The 23,256-nt window shown below is 43.8% G+C and overlaps 1 protein-coding gene across 1 annotated transcript in view; it reads left to right on the top strand.

Moving 5' to 3' along the window:
* LDLRAD3 (low density lipoprotein receptor class A domain containing 3) overlaps positions 1-23,256 on the top strand; it is a 293,157-nt gene that overhangs the window by 211,819 nt on the left and 58,082 nt on the right.

Here is a 23,256-nt window from a genome sequence, read left to right as displayed (position 1 = left end):
TGCTTTGGCATTCACCAGCCCAGGGCAGGCGTGAGTGGTGGAATAGGGGAGCGTGGAAGGATGAGGTGGAAGATGGGGTGTCCTTTTTCATTCCCAGAAACAGCTTTCTCGAACTATCCACCAGGCTGCAGGGGGTGTCGTTTACCTGGGGACTGTGGTGTCCCATCTCTAGGGAAGAACCGTGTTGCCTCCAAGTGGCTGTGTCTGTCTTGGACACCGGTATCTGAGAGCTGAGAACAATATTTGTTCCATAAATGAGGCATGAATATTACTCTTTGAAGATTCCCTGTTGAAGGCAGGCACAGTGGCTCACACGTGTAATCCCAACACTTTGGGAGGCTGAGGCAGCAGGATCACTTGGGGCCAGGAGTTTGAGACCAGCCAGAGCAACAAAGTGAGACCTAGTCTCTACAAAAAAAATTAAAAATTAGCCAGGTGTGGTACCGCACCCTGTAGTCCCAGCTACCCAGGAGGCTGAGGTGGGAGGATCGCTTGAGCCCAGGAGTCCCAGGCTGCCGTGTGTTATCATTGTACCAGTGCATTCCAGTGTGACGGTGACAGAGCGAGACCTTGTCTCTTTAAAAAAATAAAAAGGGCGAGGCCATCCTGGCTAACACGGTGAAACAACGTCTCTACTAAAAATACAAAAAAGTTAGCAGCGCGTGGTGGCGGGCGCCTGCAGTCCCAGCTACACAGGAGGCTGAGGCAGGAGAATGATGTGAACTCGGGAAGCGGAGCTTGCAGTGAGCTGAGATCGAGCCACTGCACTCCAGTCTGGGCAACAGAGCAAGACTCCATTTATAAATACATACATACATACATACATACATACATAAAATAGGAAAGAAAGAAAGATCCCTTGTTGAAGCTGAATGCCCGTGCCCAAATTCTGGACTTCTCTCTACCTCGTGCTTTTGCAATAGCTTTCTAATGAGTCTTCCTGACCTCCAGTCCTTGTCACTGAAAGCCCAGTTCTGCTTGTCTTGCCCTCTGTCCTCAAACACAGAATAGTCCCTCATTGCCAGTGCATAAAGCTGAATCTCTTACTGGACGTGGAAGGTTCTCCGAGGGCTGATGCACCCACAGGTACCTCTTACAATCCTTGGTTTCCTACCTTTCAGGCACACTTTTCTGTCTGTCTAGAATGCCCTCCCCAGTCTCAGCCAGGCCAGAGGTTTCCAGTTGTGCAAATTGTAATTCACATGGCACTGTTCCAGTGAATCATGCTCATATCTGGGAATGACTGAAGTCTGTCCCAGCTTTGATGTACTTGCCTTTGGGTACTTACCCACATGGTAACATCAGAGACAATTGTAATAGCAGGTACTGTGTATTGAGCACTTCAATACTACACATAGATGGGCCAGGGCTGCCCATTGCAAAACTTCAGGGGGTGCCATTTACATTGAATACAGAACAGAGGCACTGCTGGCCACTGTGCCAAGACCTTCATATAGATAATCTCAGCCCTAACAGGTGGACTCTGTTACCGCCATTTTACAAAGAAGGAAACTAAGCCTATAAATGTTAAGTTTCTTGCCCAGGGCCACATAACTAGCAAACAATTGGGCTGGGCAGTAGTCAACTCAGGTCTCTTTCCAAAGCCCATGGTCTTTCCATGGCACTCTGCTTGCTCTTTAATAGATGCTGAGCTCCACGAGGGCAGGATCCCACTTTGAATTGTTTTTAGTCTTCCACCTCCTCCATTGAGCTTGGTAAATGTTTATTGGTCAAAATCTCCAATCCTGTCTAATGCCAGTTACACATCAGTGTCTGTAGTAGAGACCGTGGTGTCTAGTGCCAGTTACACATCAGTGTCTGTAGTAGAGACCGTGGTGCTAGCATGAATTCTGCCAAGTAGGCTAGACTTTACAATCAATCAATAGGCTAAAAGGAAGGAAAATACACAGTTCCTCCCAGCCCACTGAGTACAATTGTCTTGTCTCTTAGTACCACTACAAGGAATTGCTGGATCATGAACTGGGGCTACCAGAGGGCTTCATAGACTTGACCCCAACACTTTAGCTGGATGACTTGGAGAAAATTACCCCAAAGTGTCTGCAGTGACTTCTGTGACCACCACCAGCTTCCTGAACCAGCCCATCCAACTCCCATTTCCTGAGTGAGGTAAAAACTGGTAGAACCAAGGAATGCTGAATTTCCAAATGCCTCCTAAGGGAACTGAAACCACAAATTGGCCGCTTGGCTGAGAAATGCTCTCTCCCCCTCCAACACACACTTTCTTTTTCCTAGCTAAAGGATCCATAGATGTGTCTCACTTTGTGATACATGTGCTCCTGAAAGCTGTGTGGAATTGAGTCATATTCTAAATTCACCAGGGAATCTATTTTAAAGAAAATCTCTAGTCAGTTATAAAACCAGATGCTATCAGAGACAGAAAGACCATTAGAGGTTTATCTAATTCAGCTTTCGTCTCATTTTACAGATGAGAAAACCAGAGAGGTTAAGTGACTTGGCCACAGTCACGCAGGTCATTAGCGATAGGAATTGACCTTAAGTCAAACAGAACCTTAGGTCCTCTGATGCTGGTGCCAATGCTTTCCCCTTTCCAAAACTCTTTCATCATGAAATCACCCGGCCCCTACCCATGTCTCTATTCACTCTCGCCAAAAAAAAGTCCTCCATATAGTCTATTTTACAAATTCACCCATTCTTCTATCAGGGAGGGTGTCATCTATACTTCTAACTTTGTCTGCTTCCAACTCCCTTTGGCCATTTGCACAGATCAGCTTTTCTAACAGAAGGGTGTGCAGAAAGAAGTTTAAATAGCAGGCCTGTTTTAGGATAAGTAGTTGGGACGCTTGACAACTTGCACCTGGTTTACGCCAGACTTTACTCCACGCACCTTTTTCCATGCTATTTTTGCTCTGTAACCTGTTGCTCTAGTAAGTTGTGCCTGTGAGTACAACTATATGCTGAGTCCTGTGAGTCCTCTTAGCAAATCTTCACATTTGGGATGCTCTTGGGGACCTCCAGCAAAGAGGGAGAAGAAGCTTGCAGTCGAGGGTACAATCAAGCAATCTCCTGTCTTAATTGAGGCAGGGATGATTAAGGGTTGTGGATGAATACTTTTAGGTCCTGTTCACCTGGACTCCACTCCGGAATCTGCCATTTACCATGGATTTGTGGCAAGTTATTTTCTCACTCTGAGCCTCAGGATCTCCAATAAAGGAGTTAGTAACACTTACGGCTTCGGGTTCTTGGAGGACACCAGGAGACACCCGGCATAGTGGGGGTGCTTGACCAGGATATGCTACATGGGCATAGGAACCCTGAGTTGTAGATGTGGTGTCCCCACTTCTTAGAACAGGTCCTCCTGCAGCAAATATTTGTTGAATGTATACTTCAGGAGTGAATAAATGCCACCTAACATTGCTGCAGAAAGCACTTGAGTCCAGGAGGGACCAGAGATTATTGTCAAGCGAGGTGAGTAAATTCCGTGTACGTTTCTGTCTGAGCACTGGCTGGCTCCGGTTGTTGTGGGAGAGAACTTTTAATTGAATACGGTTGGGGGTATCTCTGCTGTACCCAGACCTCTTGCTGGGTCGGTTGGCACCCCTCCCTCTCTTAGGACATTGAGGCTTCTCTCTGGGTTACCTTGGTTGATCTATTTCTGGATCGGTCTATAAATTTGTCGTAAAGGTAGACCCTGTTACCAAGTACAAGATCTTAATTAGCAAGACACATTTTGAATGGCTAAGTGGAACATCCCTTTTGCAATCCCAGTGACCCACTTCCTAAGTGCTGTCTTTTGGCCTTATTTTTTTCTGCTTCTTGAACAAAGGAGAAGGGAGGAATGTAGCTACACGCCTATTTGTTTGCTCTAGTGGTGGGCAAATGTTTACCTTCCTGCCTTAGGGGGTTTTTCTAGCTTGCTTTGCTTGTTAATTTTTTTTTACAGGATAAATTATGTGCAAGTGTCTTCAATAGACTAACAAGAGGTAGGCTGGCCATGGGAAAGTAGAATTTACCACCTCTCCGACGGCTCAAGGACACTGGTCTTAGTTTTTAAACATTGGTTGGAGTTGTGCCTTCAGTGGAGTGTGGAGGAGTTGGAGAGACACCTTCATAATGGACTGAAGGCCAGAAGCCTCGGGTTCCAGTTGTATCTTAACCACTGACTTATCCCAGAGACTGGCATAAACCACCTGACTTTCTTGGCCTCTGTTCTTCCTTTTGTAAAGAGATGAGTTCATCCAGAATGTTCTCCTGCATTCTGGCATTCTTAAAGAGTCCCGATTTTGAACTTTGAGAATGCCACACCCACTGAAAGTCAGCCACACCTTTAAACATCTGGGGGACTTCAATTTGTAGAATGTGCCCATGATACCACCACCACTGATGTCCCCAGCCTGCAGATGAGCCAGGACAGGTAAATGGTGACCCACCGTTAGTGTCCAAGAGATGACTAGACCCCAGGTGGCACAGCCAAGGGGCTTTCAGACCCCGCTGATTCCTTTTGTACCCAAGTAGCTTTCCTAAAGCATGTTCCTTAGAACCCTAAATCCACAAGCATCTCCACCTGTGTTCACAGGAATTTGGGAGGCACTCTCCCCATCTTAGAAATCACAACAGAGGTTTAAAGAAGTCGTACGGAAAAAAAATTTATTGTTGTCTAACCTGTGTTTCCTGAACTTAGCTGACCAAAGAGCCCATTATTTTACCCCTTTCCATACTGCCTGTAGCCTCCCGTGCGAACCCATTCCAGAACCTGCAGCTGCAGTCAGTCTGGAGTCAGGTAACTTAATTAGGAATTTGTTTCATGTCTCATCATTCAGTTCCTATTGGTTAATTTTCTTGGAACCTTTGTCAGAGGGACATCCATGTGCATCCTAATGACAGCCTCATTTGAGACAAAATTTTCCATCATGGACAAACCAACCACCAGGTGACCCCAAGCAGCCTCCTCTGGCCTCTACCACAAGTCCCTCTCCTAGGAGCTCGTGCCATCTTCAGGCCCAGTCCATCTGTGTGTCTGCTTCTCTCTCTCCCTTCCTCTCCTTCCTTGGGCAGCTCCTCCTCTTCCCCATTTCCCTGTTTTCCATCCTCTCACCCTTGCCCTTACTTTGAATTCTGCTGGGAAGGGGATGGCCTTTAAAACCCAGACCCACAGTCTTTCCAGGTTCAGGCTGGTTCATTTGCCATCATTTGCTTTCTCATTGATTAGGAATTAATCGATGGCTGACAGTCTCCCCAGAGTGGATCACAGCTGTCTAGGAAATCTGCTGATCCAGAAAGATTTTCAGATGCCGTTAACAACCCAGAGATCATGCTGTCAAGTATTTTCTTTTTCCAGCAGCTCTTGGCATGGCGAGCATGTGATTCAGCCCCTCTGCTCTGTGGCCTTTCAGTGACATTCATTATTTATCCCGGGCTTTGAAGCACGGCCCCAAAATGTTGTCAAAAATTCTAAATTATTTTCTTCCTTTTTGTTTAAAGAATTGTCATGTAAAACTTTGTTTGGAGAGAGCCCAGTCAAGTCATAGTTATGCTGACTTATGTGTCTGTTCCCCAGCTCATCTTTGCTCCCTGTTTTCTCCCCACGCTGGCCTCTATGCCTAGAACAAGTCAGACTTGTGTTACTTCCCAGCTGTGTGACCTTGAGCAAGTGGCTTAATGTTTCTGAGCCTTAGTTTCTTCGTCTGTAAAATGAGGATAATAATATCTTCCTCACAGACTAGTGGTAAGGATGACAATGAGAGAATATAAAGCACTTAGCATAGTTCAAGAACATAATTATCCGGCCTGGCACAGTGGCTCATGCCTGTAATCCCAGCACTTTGGGAGACCAAGGCGGGCGGATCGCGAGGTCAGGAGATCCGCCATCCTGGCTAACACGGGAAACCCCGTCTCTGCTAAAAACACAAAGAAAATTAGCTGGGCGTGGTGACGGGCGCCTGTAGACCCAGCTACTCAGGAGGCTGAGGCAGGAGAAGGGTATGAACCCGGGAGGCGGAGCTTGCAGTGAGTGGAGATCGTGCAGCTGCACTCTAGCCTGGGCGACAGAGAGAGACTCTGTGTCAAAATAAAAAAGAAAGAACATAGTTATCCATCACTTTAGAATACAGCAGGGGCCTCTTGTTCACCCCTGTTATTCCCAGGGGTACCCGCCTGGCTCGTAGTAGGTGCTCAGCAAGATTTTTTTCAATGGAAACTAGAGGAAGGGGATGTGCCTATCTAGAAAATCCTCTGTTGGAGCCTAGTCTAGGTCCTCAAAAGTCCTGGGCCTGCCTTCCCCCTGGCTTCAAGGAGCTGGGCCAGTGATAGTAGCACGTGGCCACCTGCAGGGCTCTGTGGAGGAAAGAGCTTTGAGCTGGGAGATTATGTTCTTAGATGAGTCGTGTTCTGCCTCTCCATTTCTTTAGTGGTTCTCAGTCCTAGCTGCACATTAGAATCACCCAGGGAGCAGTTTTTAGAGACTCCGTGCAAGAGCTGATTCGAGGTAGAGCCTTGCGATGTATCAGAACTTCTTTGCTTTCGTTGAGAAGAACGTACTGAGTGGAAATTGTATAACCTCATCAACAGCTAAGCACTTGAAGGGATACAAAGGACTGCCAACTTGCCTGGGGCTTCAAGATTGAATCCGAAGCAGTTTGTGATTCCTGTGGAGTGGCATGATCCCCAACTTAAGCGCTGTTAAGCACATACACATTGTCACTGCAAACTCAAAACCCAAGTTTGTTCGTATAGCCAGCTCTGCCCAGCAGGACCCTGGGTAGGGCCAGGTGCCTTGGAAGAACCTGGATGAGGCAGCGCAGGGCCACTTGGATCAGGGCCACCCATTCGTCATTGTTAGCATGAACTGAAAGAAGTTGGGTCTCCCAAGGCAGTGCTATCTCACTGCAATAAACAGTTTTCAGAAGATCCACCTCCTTGAAATATACATGGATTGGGTTTTGTTTGTTTACCCACACACAGCCTTCTCTTAGAGGGGAGTTAAGGTAAGGAAATGACAGTCTCAACACTCACACCCTGATGTGGCATTATTTGGCAACAATGACTTGTTCTTCAGCACCCCCCGCCATGGCACCCACCCAACTGGCAGAAAATGACAAAGAAGGAAGGTCAGCATTCATCGTCTTCAACATGATGTGGTTTCAGAGATTTTTAGCATTTGATTTGTAACATTTCAGAAGGCAGCATAAATCATGTTGGTAATTTTTTTGTCGTGCCAAAAAAAAAAAAAGGAAAATCTGAATTCATTTGGGAGAATGTGTGTATGTCAGTCACAGCCTCTTCAGATCTGGTTGGAAAGCTGCAAATATTTTTCTCCACACAAAGTGCATTCAGGTTTTGTTGATGATGTTGTTGTTAGTACACATCTCCTCTGGAGCACTGAGTAACCCTGGGGAGAGGATGGGAAACAGCGTAAGGCCTGTAATTTTCAGCCTGGAATAGAAGCAGCAATTTTAGGCAATTTAAACAATTCTATTAAGGGCAATCTGTTGGTCTCCTGCTGGAAAGAGAGGACCCCATTCCGAATGCTCTCGGTAACACTGTAAGGGGCTGATGGGGTCTCCAGATTGTATAGTCTCCTGCACCCCCGAAACCATCATAGAGGACCTCTGCCCCCTCATGCCTTTAAACAAGAACGTTAATAATTTCCTGTTTAGTGCAGGATGTAGTCCAAAAACTCAAAATGAGTTGTCTAGATAAAGGGAGACCTCTGGGGGATGCCAGACAAACTTGGTCTTGTCAGAAGAGAAAAACTTGAGAGGGAGTTAATTGAACAGTTTCCCACATTGCAGCTTGTGAGTGGCTCTGTTGCACTTCTGTTGATTTTTAAAATTTCTTTTTATTTAGTCTGTTTTTAAAGTCCCAGATGAACCGTGGTTCTTGGCCCAGAGAACAGATGAACATTGGTTAGGCCAGGGAGTTATTTTCCAGCGAGCTGCCCATGAGTTAAACTCCACTCTGTGGATTGGGGGTCGTGATAAGGGAAGGGAGCCCCTACTATTGTGTGGGTCTCTGTTTTGAGTGTCTTAAAATTCTAGCGGAGTAGGAGCCATTGGGACCATCACGCGAAGATGTAGCCTGTGGGTGGGAAGCAGAGTGTCTGTCTTTTGGAGGGAGTGGAATGTCTCCATTTCGGTTGTTGCTGAGACAGGCAATGTCTAGTGGTTGAGGAAACGTCTTTTTCTCTCTGAGCCTCTTTCTGAGCTTGGATTATAAGGAATCTAGATCTGTCACAGGCAGATGCTTCCAGGTTCTGGGAGCAGAAGGCACTGCCACAAGGAGGCAGATGGGGGACTCAGTAGAAGGCAACCTGTTGGTTAGTAGCTGTTAAGCAATTTTGACCCAAACCTACAATAAGAACTACTTTTGTTTCGCAAATATACAGATAGGAAATCATTCTACCTGCAGCACACTGATGCAGGTATTTTTAATACATTCTATTTCCTTCTTTCAATTTTATGCTGGCCGTGACCCACTATGTTAGTTTCTGTACTTATTATACTATTTGGTTGAGACCTGATGTTGAAAAAACATTCCAATGGAATAGTCTATGAAGATGGCCTCAGCACATGAGTTGTGAGAGCTGCCTCAGCTAGAAGAGTTCCAGGCACATCACTGTCCGGGAGTAATTCCCTTTGAGTTTCATTGAATTTTAAAGAAAAAGCCCCCTTGCTGTTCCTCAAAGGCACCAAAAACTCTCTCACCCCAGGATCTTTGCACTTGCTGTTCTGTCCACTTAAAACACCTGCCTTCCATATACCCAAGGGTCCATCTTCAGCTCTTTATCAGGTGCCACCCTCTCAAGGAGACCCTCATCCCCATCCCTACCCCCTGTTTAAAATTGCAACCCATCACCAACCCTGCTCCCTCTTCGTTCCACTTACCACGTTCTGGGCTTTTGTTGTTGTTGTTGTTGTTTGCCACGGCATTTGTTACCTTCTCCCAAACAATATACCGATAATTTTTTTTATTATGTCTATTCTCTGTCTCTTCCCACTACCATGTAAGTTCTGTGAGGGCAGGAATTTCTGTTCTGCATATCATCACATTCCATCGGCCGGCTCAGTGCCTGTGATGTGACAGATGCTCGCTAAAGACTTTGCGGAATGAATAAATGAATTAATTAATGATTTTAAAATGATAGTTTCTTCTTACTACAATGGTCTTTTATATTTTTTTAATTGATACATAATAATTGTACATATTTACAGGGTACAATATGTTGTAATCCATGTATACATTGTGTAATGATCAAATCAGGGTAATTGGCATATCCATCGTCTTATATGTGTATCATTTCTTTTGGTGAGAACATTTGGAAAGCTCTAGCTATTTTGAAATATACAATATATTATTATTAACTATAGTTGCCCTACTGTGCAACAGAACACCAGTTTTTCTAATTGTACTTTTGTACATGTTGATTGCTTTCTTAAATTGTGGAAATTAAAGGAAGGGCTGAACTTGTCACTCAGATTTGAATAGAAATGAGGAAGATGAAGAACAGTGAGATAAAGAGATGGTGACAGTGATACATGGTGACAGCTCCATTGAAAAAGGAGAACTTGACCAGGTGTGGTGGTTCACGGCTATAATCCCAGCACTTAGGACACGAAGGCCGAAGCATTGCTTGAGCCCAGGAATTTGAGATCAGCCTGGGCAACATAGTGAGACCCCATCTCTATAAAAAGTTTTTAAAACTTGCTGGGTATGGTGGCATTTACCTGTAGTCCCAGCTACTCGAGAAGCCCAGGTGGGAGGATCACTTGAGCTCGGGAGGTTGAGTCTGCGGTCAGCCGTGAGCAGGCCACTGGACTCCAGCTTGAGTGACAGAGTCAGACCCTGTCTCTAAAAAGAAAAGGGAGCCAGGTGCGGTGGCTCACTGCTGTAATCCCCGCACTTTGGGAAGCCAAGGCAGAAGGATCACTTGAGGCCAGGAGTTCAAGACCAGCCTGATCAACATAGTAAAACACCATCTCTACAGAAACAAATAAACAAACAAAAAAATAGCCAGATGTGGTGGCATGCTCCTGTAGTCCCAGCTACATGGGAAGCTGAGGTGGGAGGATTGCTTGAGCCTGGGTGGGTGAGGCTGCAGTGAGCCCAGATCATGCCACTACACTCCAGCCTGGGCAACAGAACGAGGCCCTCAATAAAAAGGAGAACCCAGGGGACAAGAATCAAGGTGACAAAGGCCTATGACCTTTGCCTACAGAATAACCACCCCTACCCTGGAGGGCCAGGGTGGTTCCTTCCTCTCCTTCCATCCCAAGCCTGTGTCTTCTGTTCTCTGCCCAGTAGTGAGTCCTTCAGCAACTCATCACCAACACAGAGCCACAGGGCTTTTGTTGGGACCCCCTTGAAAACACTCAGTCCCACGTTGCTGCACATGGCTCGTGGTTGATAAGACTGTTGCGGGAAAATTTATAAATCCGTGGCCTTACTGGCTGTGAGTGAGGCAGATAAGCCACAGTCTGACAGAAAGAAAAGCATCTCCCTTCCCTGTTCTTGTCTGAGACGCAGAGAATAAACCTGAATCTGTGTGGTGAATGAACATCCTGGTGAAGTGAATGTGATAAAATTCCAGCTTGCTGTTTTGTGGGACGTATTGCAGGCACTGCATCTTTGTGCTCAGACCCCTCTGCCCTTTGTGTGGGCCAGCCTGGAGGGATGTGGCCCAGTGAAACCTGGGGGAAAATCACACTCACAGAAAGCCAGCATGGTTTCCCAGCCAGAGGAGATAAGGCCCATGGGAGTGAATGGCAGCTTAGCGACCCTGTTGCACTAAATCCTCCTTGAAATATTTAATTATAAGATACATGAATGCTTATCCTAGCGGTTATTTTTTCCTCTTAACCCATATTTAGCCTTGCAGCAAAAAATAAAATATGGTTCCTGGGAGTTTATCTTTCTTTTAATGAGGCTTTCAGGGGTCAGTTTTTTCCCTTAAAGTATTTTTAGCCCATCGTTCAACCCAGGAACTCTGCTTGTCAAAGAGGATCTTTGAATAAAGTAATGCTGTCTGGTTCCTTTCATAGGTACCATTTACCCTTTCATATTGGTTTTCAGTTTTAAAAAGTATTTTCACATAGAAGAAATCGGGATTGAAAATGTGTTAGTGACCAGCTCAAAGTCACTCAATGACTTAGTGAGACCTCGAAATGGAAACAGGATCTTTTTTTTTTTTTTTGCGGGGGGAGGGACAGAGTTTCACTCTTGTCACCCAGGCTAGAGTGCAATGGTTCAATCTGGGCTCACTGCAACCTCTGCCTCCCAGGTTCAAGTGATTCTCCTGCCTCAGCCTCCCAAGTAGTTGGGGTTACAGGCACCCACAACCATGCCCAGCTAATTTCTGTATTTTTGGTAGAGACAGGGTTTCACCATGTAGGCCAGCCTGGTCTCGAACTCCTGACCTCAGGGGATCTGCCCGTCTCGGCCTCCCAAAGTGCTAGGATTACAGGCGTGAGCCACCGTGCCTGGCCGGAAGCAGGATCTTGAAGCTCTCAGAATGCCCATTTCTGCTTCTGTGCACAGTGAGGGCTTCCCGTTCTCTATGATTTCCCTTTCCTGTAGCAGAGAGGGGAAGATACTCCACATTTGTTAAGAGCTTTAGGGTACCAGGCACTGTGTGTGAAGTGCGTTTCTTATATTACCCCTTTGATTCCTCCCAGGAATCCTATGACATGTATAATATTATCCCTGTTTTCTAACTGAGGAAATGGAACTTCAGAGTGATTTTGTTCCAGGTAGAAATCAGGCTTTGGCAACTGCTTCCTGCTAGCAGGGTGAGGTATAAACTTTTACAAATAGCAGACAGGCCATCATATAAATATATATGATGTATTTATAAATACGTATCTGTAGATGTATTTATAAATACATATCTAGGTGTATTTATAAATGGGGGGAAAACAGATAAAAATCCCTACCCTTGTGGAGTCTGCATTCTGCTGATTCATTTTGGGATGGATGGATGGATGGATGGATGGATGGATGGATGGAGTACAACAATCTTCAGAGGCCAATTCCACTTCCGTTCCAGCAAATTCCTCTTACAGAAGTGTGGAAACATACATTGGTAGACATGTACAACCTGGGCTTCAGACCAGGAAAGTTGTATTTTGCCACTAAATTTAGCCACTGTGTCAACACATCTCCCGACTTACAAGATGACTGAGAACAAGTGTGAGTTCTTGAGGGCACAAGCCCTTGCCTTAGTCAGCTTTGTGTGCCCTGCTGTCCTTAATGCTTCATGGGTGTTCATTAAATGTTTAAATGAATGAGGTGTGTAATTCAGTTACGATGAGGCTCTCTGAGAATGAATGAACATCTATTGAGAGTTGTGCAGTCCGCAGACTTAGAAATATCCAAAAATAATCACCCCTAGAGAGATCTCTGCAAATCAGTAATGAAAGAACTGTAAAACTATAAATCATTCCGTTACTGTTTCATACATTTACAAGTAAGTAATTTTGGAAGCAAAATTGGTATATAAGCTGTATTTAGCCTCAATGTGCTAAGCAACTTTGAACCAAATATAAATTTCTGGCGTGGTATTTTTAAGCCATGGTGGGGGCAGGGCACTGGGGAAAAAGTAGAGTTGGAGGAGCATCAAAGCTATTTTTGCAAGTTTCGTCTACAGTTTTAGAAAGATGCATTTTTGAAGAATTGGGATGTCAGTCACTTCTCCCTGGCAGGATTCCTCATCAGGGGAGAAATGACAGCATGTCCGATCTTCCTTGAGTCTCTAAAGATCGCATTATTAAAATGGTTTCTGTCACCGTGCACCATGTCTGAGAAGAAACCCTTCCTTGGCACACCACCCTGTCCTTCATCTCCTGATTTATAGCTTGCAATAGACTTGCTGAGTGTGAAGCTAGAACCCAGACAGAATGTTAATGCAGGGAAATGACATGTGAGTCAGTGGTGCCCTGGGCTTTGAGTGTACATGACTGAGGGGAGGCCCAGTCAGCTGTGGCTGTGCTCCTCACATTAGCTTTGATTTGCTAGACATTGCATGAAGAATGAAACAGAGCCTTAGCCGTGAGCTTCTCAGACTGGAGCTAAGTGATGGTCCTTAAGTCTATAGCTTCCCACCGGAGACTGACTTAATTAGCCAGGATCCTGAGCTTGGCTAATGGTGGGCCCAGTGAATGCTTGATTTGCAATGGAAATGCCCAATTTGATATGGAGTCTCCATTTTTAAAATGCACTGGCTAACTTTGCAGCTTCCCCCATCCCCTTCTCATGACAGTCTCCCTTTCTGGAGTATTTCAAATGTGAAGGGGGAAACAGGGTTGTCGTTATATCTGGATCCTATCCACAAGAGCTCAGCAGCTGTGATGTTCAGCAGGACAAATACAGACCCAAGAGACCAACAGCTTCTTCCTTCCCCAAGTAGTTAAAACAAAGACCTGTTCACTGCCTTGCCTGTGTGTCTGCATGGGTGTTTGATATCAGGGTAAACTCTAGGGACTAAAAGTGGGAGCAGGAAAAAGCAATGCAAATGCATTAGGCGAGAAGCCAGGGCGGATCAGCAAAAGGTCTGGAATTATGGAAGGTTGAAGATAAGCAGTTTTGGTTGATTTCCAACACAGGCAGTTGCCTGCTTTAATGTCTGGATAAGAACTTGCCTGTAATTGGTAGATGGATTGCTTGGCTATAAATGGAGCCTGAAAAGAGTCTATTCCCTTCCAGCAATTAAACATCCCCCCGACTGCTGCCGCTTTCTCCACTCTGATTATTCAGCAGACCCATTCTTCTTAATACATAGCACCAAGGTGTTGCATAGCCCAGCCTGGTTTGAATTAGCTCATGGGATCCACGTTAATGAAGCTTAGCTTACTTCCCTGCATATGATGTGTGATTGGGTATAGTCGAGTGCCCAGTGTAGGTAAACAGATTTTGGAGAATGGTGATGTAAGATACCTACCAAACATATGTGGAAATCCTTTTCAGGATGGTTTCCCTCTGCAAGACTGTAAAGGTAGGAAATGCACTTCTTTTCCCACCCCTTCACTCCAGCACCTATTTGATAAGCAACTTGAGTATTTAGAACAGTCTTCCAAAGAGGGATGTGTGCAAGGTGATTGTTTAGGGAAGGAAGGGAGGGAGGAAGGGAGGGAAAAGGGAGAGAGGAAGGGAAAAGGGGAGGAGAGGAAGGGAAAGAAGAAAGAAAAGCTTTATATTTGATATACAGATTGACAGGATCATGTATATAATGTAAATATACATATATTGGGGGGATATTGTCTCAAATGATGCAAGTTCGCTGGTTTAGAGCACTGATTGAGCCACCTCAATTTTGCTCCCATTTTCTTCTTTGTCCCTAGTGCTGAGTGGCTTCAGTTTTCCCTGCTTTGATCTATGTCCTGCCTGACTGGATTACGAAAATAGAGACCTAGAGCTTCTAGTGGGAAGAGAGGAAATCGGTGACAGAACTGAATTAAGACATCTCTCCAGAAGGAGCCGTTTTCCAGCCTCTTACCACTGCCCTGGGTGATCCCCTGGGTCACACAGGAGCTGATATCATGGTTGAGCCCTGTGAATCTCAGCCACTCTCTGTCGCTGTGCATCTCATACAAGCTTCCATGGTGATGAAAACTGTAAAGATGCCTTGTGTGAAGCACGTGGGCATTGGGTTTGCTCATCACAAGCTGCCTGCTGCTGATGCTGTTTCACCTATTTAAATCACCCAAGTGTTCCTTTATTTAAAATTGAATAAGAGTCAGCCACTTAGAACATTTATCAATAAACTTATCACTCAAATGAAAGTGTGCCCCCACCCCTGCACTTGCATATGGCCTTAGATTGCTGTGCATTTCCAGATACAGATGACTTGCTTCAAAATGTTTTGCTTGAACAAGGTAAAAAAGTGAGAGGTGGTAGCTTTCAGGTGTGCAAACTGGCCGAGAAAGGAAAATGCTGTGAGTGGGGATAATTGCTGGCAAGGAGCAGGGTCTGATACAATCCATGTCTGTCCATCCGTGTGTCTGCTCTTCAGCCCTGTGTGGCAGATCCCCTTCCAGTGAATGCGCTTAGCAAATGGAGTGTCTATGACAGCTATTTGAATCATCCTAGAATCTACTGGCTTAAAGCTGACAGCTCTGACTCTTCCTTTAACTTCTTAAGTGCAGTATTTTGGACAGAGATAGAAGCTTTGCGAGCAGGCAACCCGCCAGATTCTTCTATATCCCAGATCTGGATGTTAGATTAGAAAATTTGATATTTACAAATGTGCTTCACCTTGAATTAGCCATGACCCAATTGCTATTGTTTGTTGAAGGGGATATCTTTTAAAATTTTACTTATACAACTGACTTGCTTTTCAAAAGCACAATAAAATCTTATGTTCCCAATATAAAAGTGCATATACTTATTACAGGATGTTTGGAGAATACAGAACAGGGAAAAATTCACACACATTTCCTGCTTCCATAAATAATCACTATTAGCAGTTGGCGTATTTCCTCCCATATCCTTTTCCGTGCCTAGGTAATAGAGGCTTTGTTCTTGCAATCATGATACTTTTTATTCAGTTTTACATCCTACTTTTTTTCCCACTTATATTAATAAATATTTTCCCGTGTTGTTATAAACTCTTAGTAAGCATTCTTAATGGTTGTATGATATTCTATTAAATGGGTGCATCTTATTTTTTACTTAGCCACACATTTATTGATGAACATTTAGATTTTGTCAATAAATTGTAGACAAAGTTGTAATGGCCTTTAAAGCTTTTTTTTGCTTTCGTCTTTTGGATTACTTCCTTAGGATAGATTTCTATAAGATTTATATCAGGTGTGAACACCTTTAGGGCTCATTACATTTATATTACTAACTTGTTATCCAAATGGATATCTGTTTACACCCCCACAAGCAATTTGATAGAACCTTTTTTTATCACATAATTGCCAACATGGGATATTATCATTTTAAAAAATCATTCTTGCACTGCTAGGCAAGAAATGTTATCTAATTGCAGCTCCCTTCTAAGTGTTGATTGAGCCTTTATTTAGGAAGGCCCTGCTGTGTTTTGCGTAGTTCATGGAAATTCTAGGAAAGTGCTCTTGAAAAATGAAATTATTTATTTTCTTTTTTCTTTCTTTTTTTTTTTTTTTTTGAGGCGGAGTCTTGCTCTGTCGCCCGGACTGGAGTGCAGTGGCCGGATCTCAGCTCACTGCAAGCTCCGCCTCGCCGGTTTACGCCATTCTCCTGCCTCAGCCTCCCGAGGAGCTGGGACTACAGGCGCCCGCCACCTCGCCCGGCTAGTTTTTGTATTTTTTTTAGTAGAGGTGGGGTTTCACCGTGTTAGCCAGGATGGTCTCGATCTCCTGACCTCGTGATCCGCCCGTCTCGGCCTCCCAAAGTGCTGGGATTACAGGCTTGAGCCACCGCGCCCGGCCGAAATTATTTATTTTCATTTTACTTTTTCAAACTTCTCACCTCCACCTCCCACCCCCAGTTTTAAGTCATTTTACATGAAGAAATATAAGACCAAACTACAGAAGCAGGGAATTTATGCTCTAAAGATTCTAGTTAATGAGATGGCCACCCAGTTTTCAAAAAATAAGTTATTTCATTTTTATGGCTTAAATATTTTAGTAATCATTGAGTGCCTACTGTTTATATTTCTTTCTAGGCTGACTTTCTTTCCTTCCTTCCTTCCTTCCTTCCTTCCTTCCTCCCTCCCTCCCTCCCTCCCTCCCTCCTCCCTTCCTTCCCTTCCTCCCTGCCCCCTTCCTTCCTCCCTTCCCTCCTTCCTTCCCTTCCTCCTCCCTCCCTCCTCCTTCCTCCCTCCCTCTGTCCTTCCTTCCTCCCTCCTCTCTTCTTCCCTCCCTCCATCCCTCCCTCCTTCTCCTTCCCTCCTTCCCTCTCTCCTTCCCTTCCTCCTTCTACTTCCCTCCTGTCTTCCCTCCCTCCCTCTCCCTCCCTCCCTCCCTCCCTCCCTCCCTCCCTCCCCCTACTTCCCTCATTCCTTCCCTCCTCTCCCTCCTTCCCTTCCTCCCCCTTCCCCCCTCCCCTCTCCTCCCCTCCACTCCCCTCCCCCCCTTTCCCTTCCCTCCTCTCCCCTCCCCTCCCCCCTCCCCCCTCCCCTCCCCCTCCCCCCTCCCCCCTCCCCTCCCCTCGCCGTCCCCTATTCCATCCTCTCCTCTCCTCCCTCGTCTCCCATCGTAGACAGCTTAGGTAAAGGGCTGACAGAGGGAAACTGACTGGCTAATCTATGTGCAGTAGCCCCTGGTTCCTGCTCTTTCCACTGGACATGATTTATAGTTGTTTGGCAGAAGGTCAAAATCTGATTCCATAGAGTGGGGATGCAGGGGGAAATATTTGATTTCTTTGACACAGTTCATTAAAAATTCATACATATGGATCTGAAAATGAAACATTTCTCCATGTCAACATGAATTACAGTGGGAGCCTAGAGCAAGACTTGAGTATTCAAGTGAGACACTGTCACCAGGTAATAGCATCGGCATGGCGGTGCCTCTCAATGAGACAGGAAAGGGGGAAAGGTGGCCTGAACTCTGGAGGGTGGAAATGAAATTTTTCTCTCTTTTGCCTAAAGACTTTCCTTGTAAATAGAAGCCAGTTTGTTAGAAAACCCCTGTTACGAAGAGCCCATTTCATTCATGTATTCTTTTGTCCATTTGTTTGACGAATATTTATTTATTTTCCACTTGGTAAGGTGTATATTGATTAATAAGAGAGATGTTTTATTTCAAATCTCCCTGTTTTCTCTACTTTGTTTCTTAATTCTTCCTCTTTGACCCTTTACTTTAGAGCTCTCTGACTTTTACAATGTCTAGACTTCAAGCCTTTTATTATAAATACCATAAATGATTGGAAACATGATCTTCTAGCCCAGTACTTCTCAAATTGTAATGTACACACAAATCATCTGGGGATCTGTTAAAATGAAGATTCTGATTCAGTAGGTCCAGGATGGGGCCAGAGAGAATGCATGTCTGTCAGATTCCCAGGAGATGCCACTGCTGCTGATCCAAGCACCATTTGAATAGTGAGGCTGTAGTCTACCATATCTGCACGGGGTTGAATAATGTTCTCCAAAAATTCATAACTACCCAGCACCTGTGTATGTGACCTTATTTGGATATAGTTTTTGCAGATGTAATCAAGTTAAGATGGTTTTATGGTCAGCATTCTTCAGGAAAACAGAATTAATAGAATTGGGTGTAGATAGAATGATATTAATTTATTTTAAAGAGTTGGCTCATGCAATTGTTGGGGTCTAGCTAGTCCGGAATCTGCAGGGCAGGTCCGCAAGCTGGAGACCCAGAGAAGAGTTGATGTTGCAGTCTTGAGTCAGAAGGCAGTCTGGAAGCAGAATTCCTTCTTGCCCCAGGAACCTCAGTCTTTTCTCTGAAGGCCTTCAACTGATTGGATGAGGCCCGCCCACATGATTTGCTTGAACTCAGAGTCTACTGATTTAAATGTCAATCTCCTCTGAAGAAATATCTTCACAGCTGCATCTGGAATGGTGGTTGACTAAAAGCTGATTACCATAGCCTAGCTAAGTTGACACGTAAAATTAACCATCACTATGAGGTCATACTGGATTAGGGTGGGCCCTAAATCCAATAAGTCTCATGTCCCTCTAAGAAGAAGGAATTTTGGACACAGAGACACAGACTCACAGGACCACATGAAGACAGAAACAGAGATTGGGAGCTAAACACAATTGATCCCATTGAGGTAAAGAGTAGAATCATGGTTACCAAATGCATCTGCAAGCCAAGGAACACCCAAGATAGCCAGCAACCACTAGCAGTGAGGAAAAGGCAAGGAAGGACTCTTTCCTAGGGCCTTCAGAGGACCTACTGACAGCTTGATTGCAGACTTCGGGCCTCCAGAATACATTTCTGTTGTTTTCATGCCACACCGTTCATGGCACTTGGTTACAGCAGCCCTAGGAAACTCTTACAGTATCTAAGACATAGGCCTACAACAGGCCTAAGAACATCATCACAAAGCCAGAATGCTTGACTTTTCTGGTAATTTGCCACCTTGACACATGGATGCAGTGTCTGGAAAGTGCACCAACTAAAATATTTTGTCATTCTCATAGAAGAGAAGTTCAGAGTCACTGTGGGTGGGAATGAATTGGTCAGGAATCCCCTCCTCTTTCTTAGACTCCTGAGTTGGTCTGAAAATGCTCATCGATCTTCTCCTCTACTTTCTCTTCTGGCCCTGCCTTCAGGTTGCAGGGCAGCCCCATGACAAATGAGGAGGAGCTTAATTTGCTTTTTCTTTGAACAAACTATACTAATTGAAATGGACCCCACTGGGATTGCTGTTTGCCATAAGTAATGCATATTTCATTAACATTTGCTTTAAAAACCAACAAGATCATAAAGCTAAGATTGCTTTAGCCTAAATGCTCTCCAGATTTAATATGCGTGATATAACCTCCTGGCATAGCACTAAGCTTGAGCATGCAATTTTTGGTGCCTCCCTGATGCTTGTTTTTAACAGGAGGAGAATCAATACCGGGTGAGGGTTAGACTAACAATGTGTTCAAACTGTTACCAAAGAAATGATTAAAGTTATAATATTAACAAAACAACATGGTTGCAGAGGGGATGGATAAATGATTTTATTCCATTTTTTTCTTTCTTTCTTTGTTTTTTTTTTACTGCCTCAGGCATGTTTGTTGGCATTTTCAAAAGGAGATAGGAGGTATTTTTCTGCTAGGAAATGTTTAAGTAAATGTCAGTTGTGATCAATAGGGTAGCCTCCACAAAGCAAGCAAAGCAGTAAATGTCACTCATTTCACTTTTTAGCAACAGTTGTGGGTTTTAGAGCCTAAGTCTGAAATCAGTGACTTCAACTTTAGCCAGGGAGTATCAACCAAAATCAGTGGTGAGGAGATAAAATTGCCTTGGAAAAGTTGGGTTCCCCTTAACAATGGTAGCCTGGAGAAATCAAACTTCCAGACATTGTGATTTCTCAGCTCTCTAATTCATCAAATTAAGATGACTCTCAGGACTGCCTGGAGATGAACATCAGACAGAACACAGCCCACATCGTGCTTTGAGCTGAACACCTTTAAAAGAGTTTCACACTGAGGTTGAAGTATGGCTGTGCAGAATGACATGTAAGGAATGACTCTGTATTCCCAGTATAGGAGTCACCTTGCTTTTTTACTCTCCCGGAAGAGTTGTCTTATTTCTGATTTGGGTCAGTGCAGACTACAGTTGTGTAGCATTAGCTGGACCCCTGCTCCACCTGGGGCAAAACAAATCCTTCTTATTGATTTCCTATGAGATTTTTATTGATACATAATGATTGTAGTGTTTATGGGGTACATGTGATATTTTGATACATGCATACAGTGTGTAATGATCAAACCAGGGTAATTGGGATATCCACCACCTCAAACACTTATCATTTATTTCTACTGGGAACATGCCAAATCATCTCTTCTAGCTGTTTTGAAATATATAATTATTGTTAACTGTAGTCACTCTACTGCGCTGTTGAATACTAGGACTTATTCCTTCTGTCTTACTTTATGTTTGTACCTATTAACCAAACTGTCTTCATCCCAGCCTCACCCCTGCCACCCTTCCCAGCTTCTGGTAACCATCATTCTACTCTTTACCTCCATTAGATCAATTTTGTTTAGCTCCCACATGTAAGTGAGAACATGTAATATTTGTGTTTCTGTTCCTGGCTTATTTCACTTAACCTAATGTCTTCCAGTTCCAGTTCCTGTCATTTGTTACTGCAAATGACAGAATTTCATTCTTCCTGTGGCTAAAGAATACTCCATTATGTATACATACCACATTTTCTTTATCTGTTCATCCATTGATGGGTACTTATGTTGATTTCCTATCTCGGCTGTTGTGAATAGAGCTGCATAAGCACGGGAGTGCAGGCATCTTTTCTATATTCTGATTTCCTTTCCTTTGGATGTATCCTCAGCAGTGAGATTGCTGGATCATGGGGGTAGGTCTGTTTTTAGGTTTTTGTATCTTTTAATTTTTTTAATTCAATAGGTTTTTGGGGAACAGGTGCTGTTTGGTTGCATGGATAAGTTCTTTAGCAGTAATTTCTGAAATTCTGGTACACCTATCACTGGAGCAGTGTACACTGTACCCAATGTGCAGTCTTTTATCCCTCACCCTCCTCCCACCCTTCCCTCTCTGACTCCCCAGAGTGCATTATATCATTCTTATGCCTTTGCATCCTCATAGCTTAGCTCCCACTTGTAAGTGAGAACATGCGATGTTTGGTTTTCCATTCCTGAGTTTCTTCACTTAAAATAATGGTGTTGAACTCAATCCAGGCATTTTGTTCCTTTTTATGGCTGAACAGTATTCCATGGTGTGTGTGTGCGCACGCGCGCGCGCGTGTGTGTGTATGCCATTTTGTTTATCCACTTGTTGATTTATGGGCATTTGTGCTGGTTCCATATTTTTTCAATTGCAAATTGTACTGCTATAAACATGTATGTGCAAGTGTATTTTTTATATAATGACTTGTTCTCCTCTGGGTAGATACCCAGTAATGGAATTGCTGGATCAAATGATAGATCTACTTTTAGTTCTTTCAGGAATCTCCATATTGTTTTCCTTAGTGGTTGTACTAGTTTACATTCCTACCAGTGATATAAAAGTGTTCCCTGTTCACCACTTTCATGCCAACATTTATTATCTTTTGATGTTTTAATTATGGCCATTCTTGCAAGAGTAAGATGGAATCACATTGTGGTTTTGATCTGCATTTCCCTGATTGTTAGTGACGTTGAGCATTTTTTCATATGTTTTTTGGCCATTTGTATATCTTCTTCTTTTTTTTTTTGGAGACAGAGTTGCCCTCTGTCTCCAAGTTGGAGTGCAGTAGTGCGATCTTGGCTCACTGAAACCTCTGCCTCCCGGGTCGAAGCGATTCTCCTGCCTCAGCCTCCCGAGTAGGTGGGACAATAGGTGCATGCCATCATTCCCAGCTAATTTTTGTATTTTTAGTAGAGACAGGGTTTCACTGTGTTGGCCAGGACGGTATTGATCTCTTGACCTGGTGATCACTTGGCCTCCCAAAGTGCTGGGATTATAGGTGTGATGTATATCTTCTTTTGATAATTATCTATGTGTGTCCTTAGCCCACTATTTGATGAGATTATTTGTTTTTTTCTTGCTGAATTGTTTGAGTCCCTTGTAGATTCTGGATATTAGTCCTTTGTCGAATGTGTAGTTTGCAAAGATTTTCTCCCACTCTGTTGGGTTGTGTGTTTACTCTGCTGATTGTTTCTTTTGCTATGCAGAAGGTTTTTAGTTTAGTTAAGTCCCACTATTTATCTGTTTTTATTGCATTTGCTTTTGGGTTCTTGGTCATGAAGTCTTTGCCCAAGCCCGTGTCTGGAAGGGTTTTTCTGATGTTATCTTCTAGACTTTTTATGGTTTCAGGTCTTAGATTTAAATCTTTGATCCACCTTGAGTTGGTTTTTGTATAAGGTGAGAAATGAGGATCCAGTTTAATTCTTCCACATGAGGCTTGTCCATTTATCCCAACACCATTTGTTGAGTAGGGTGTGCTTTTCCGCACTTTATGTTGTTGTTTGCTTTGTCAAAGTTCAGTTTACTGCAAGTATTTGGCTTTATTTCTGGGTTCCCTATTCTGTTGCATTGGTCTGTGTGCCTATTTTTCTACCGGTACCATGCTGGTTTGGTGACTATAGCCTTATAGTATAGTTTGAAGTTGGGTAATCTGATGCCTCCAGATTTGTTCTTTTTGCTTAGTCTTTCTTTGGCTGTGAGGGCTCTTTTTTGGTTCCACATGAATATTAGGCTTGTTTTTTCTAGTTCTGTGAAGAATTATGATAATATATTGATGGGAATTAGATTGAATTTGGAGATTGCTTTTGCAATATGGTTATTTTCACAATATTCTACCCATCCACAAGCATAGAGTGTGTTTCCATTTGTTTGTGTAATCTGTGATTTCTTTCAGCAGTGTTTTGTAGTTTTCCTTGTAGAGGTCTTTCATGTTCTTGGTTAGTTTTTTGTTGTTGTTGTTTGTTTTGTTTTGTTTTGCAGCTATTGCAAAAGGAGTTGAGTTCTTGATTTGATTCTCAGCTTGGTGGCTGTTGGTGTATAGCAGTACTTCTGATTTGTGTACATTGATTTTGTATCCTGAAACCTTACCGAATTCATTTGTCACATCTAAGAGACTCTAGAAGATCTAGAGTCTTTAGGGTTTTTTAGGTATATGATCATATCATAAGTGAACAGCAACAGTTTGACCTCCTCTTTG

Source organism: Trachypithecus francoisi, unplaced genomic scaffold, assembly GCF_009764315.1.
Source record: "Trachypithecus francoisi isolate TF-2019V2 unplaced genomic scaffold, Tfra_2.0 Lachesis_group8, whole genome shotgun sequence".
NCBI lineage: Eukaryota > Metazoa > Chordata > Mammalia > Primates > Cercopithecidae > Trachypithecus > Trachypithecus francoisi.
The sequence above is the reverse complement of the archived record's forward strand: the minus strand, read 5'-3'. Positions and strand labels throughout refer to the sequence as shown.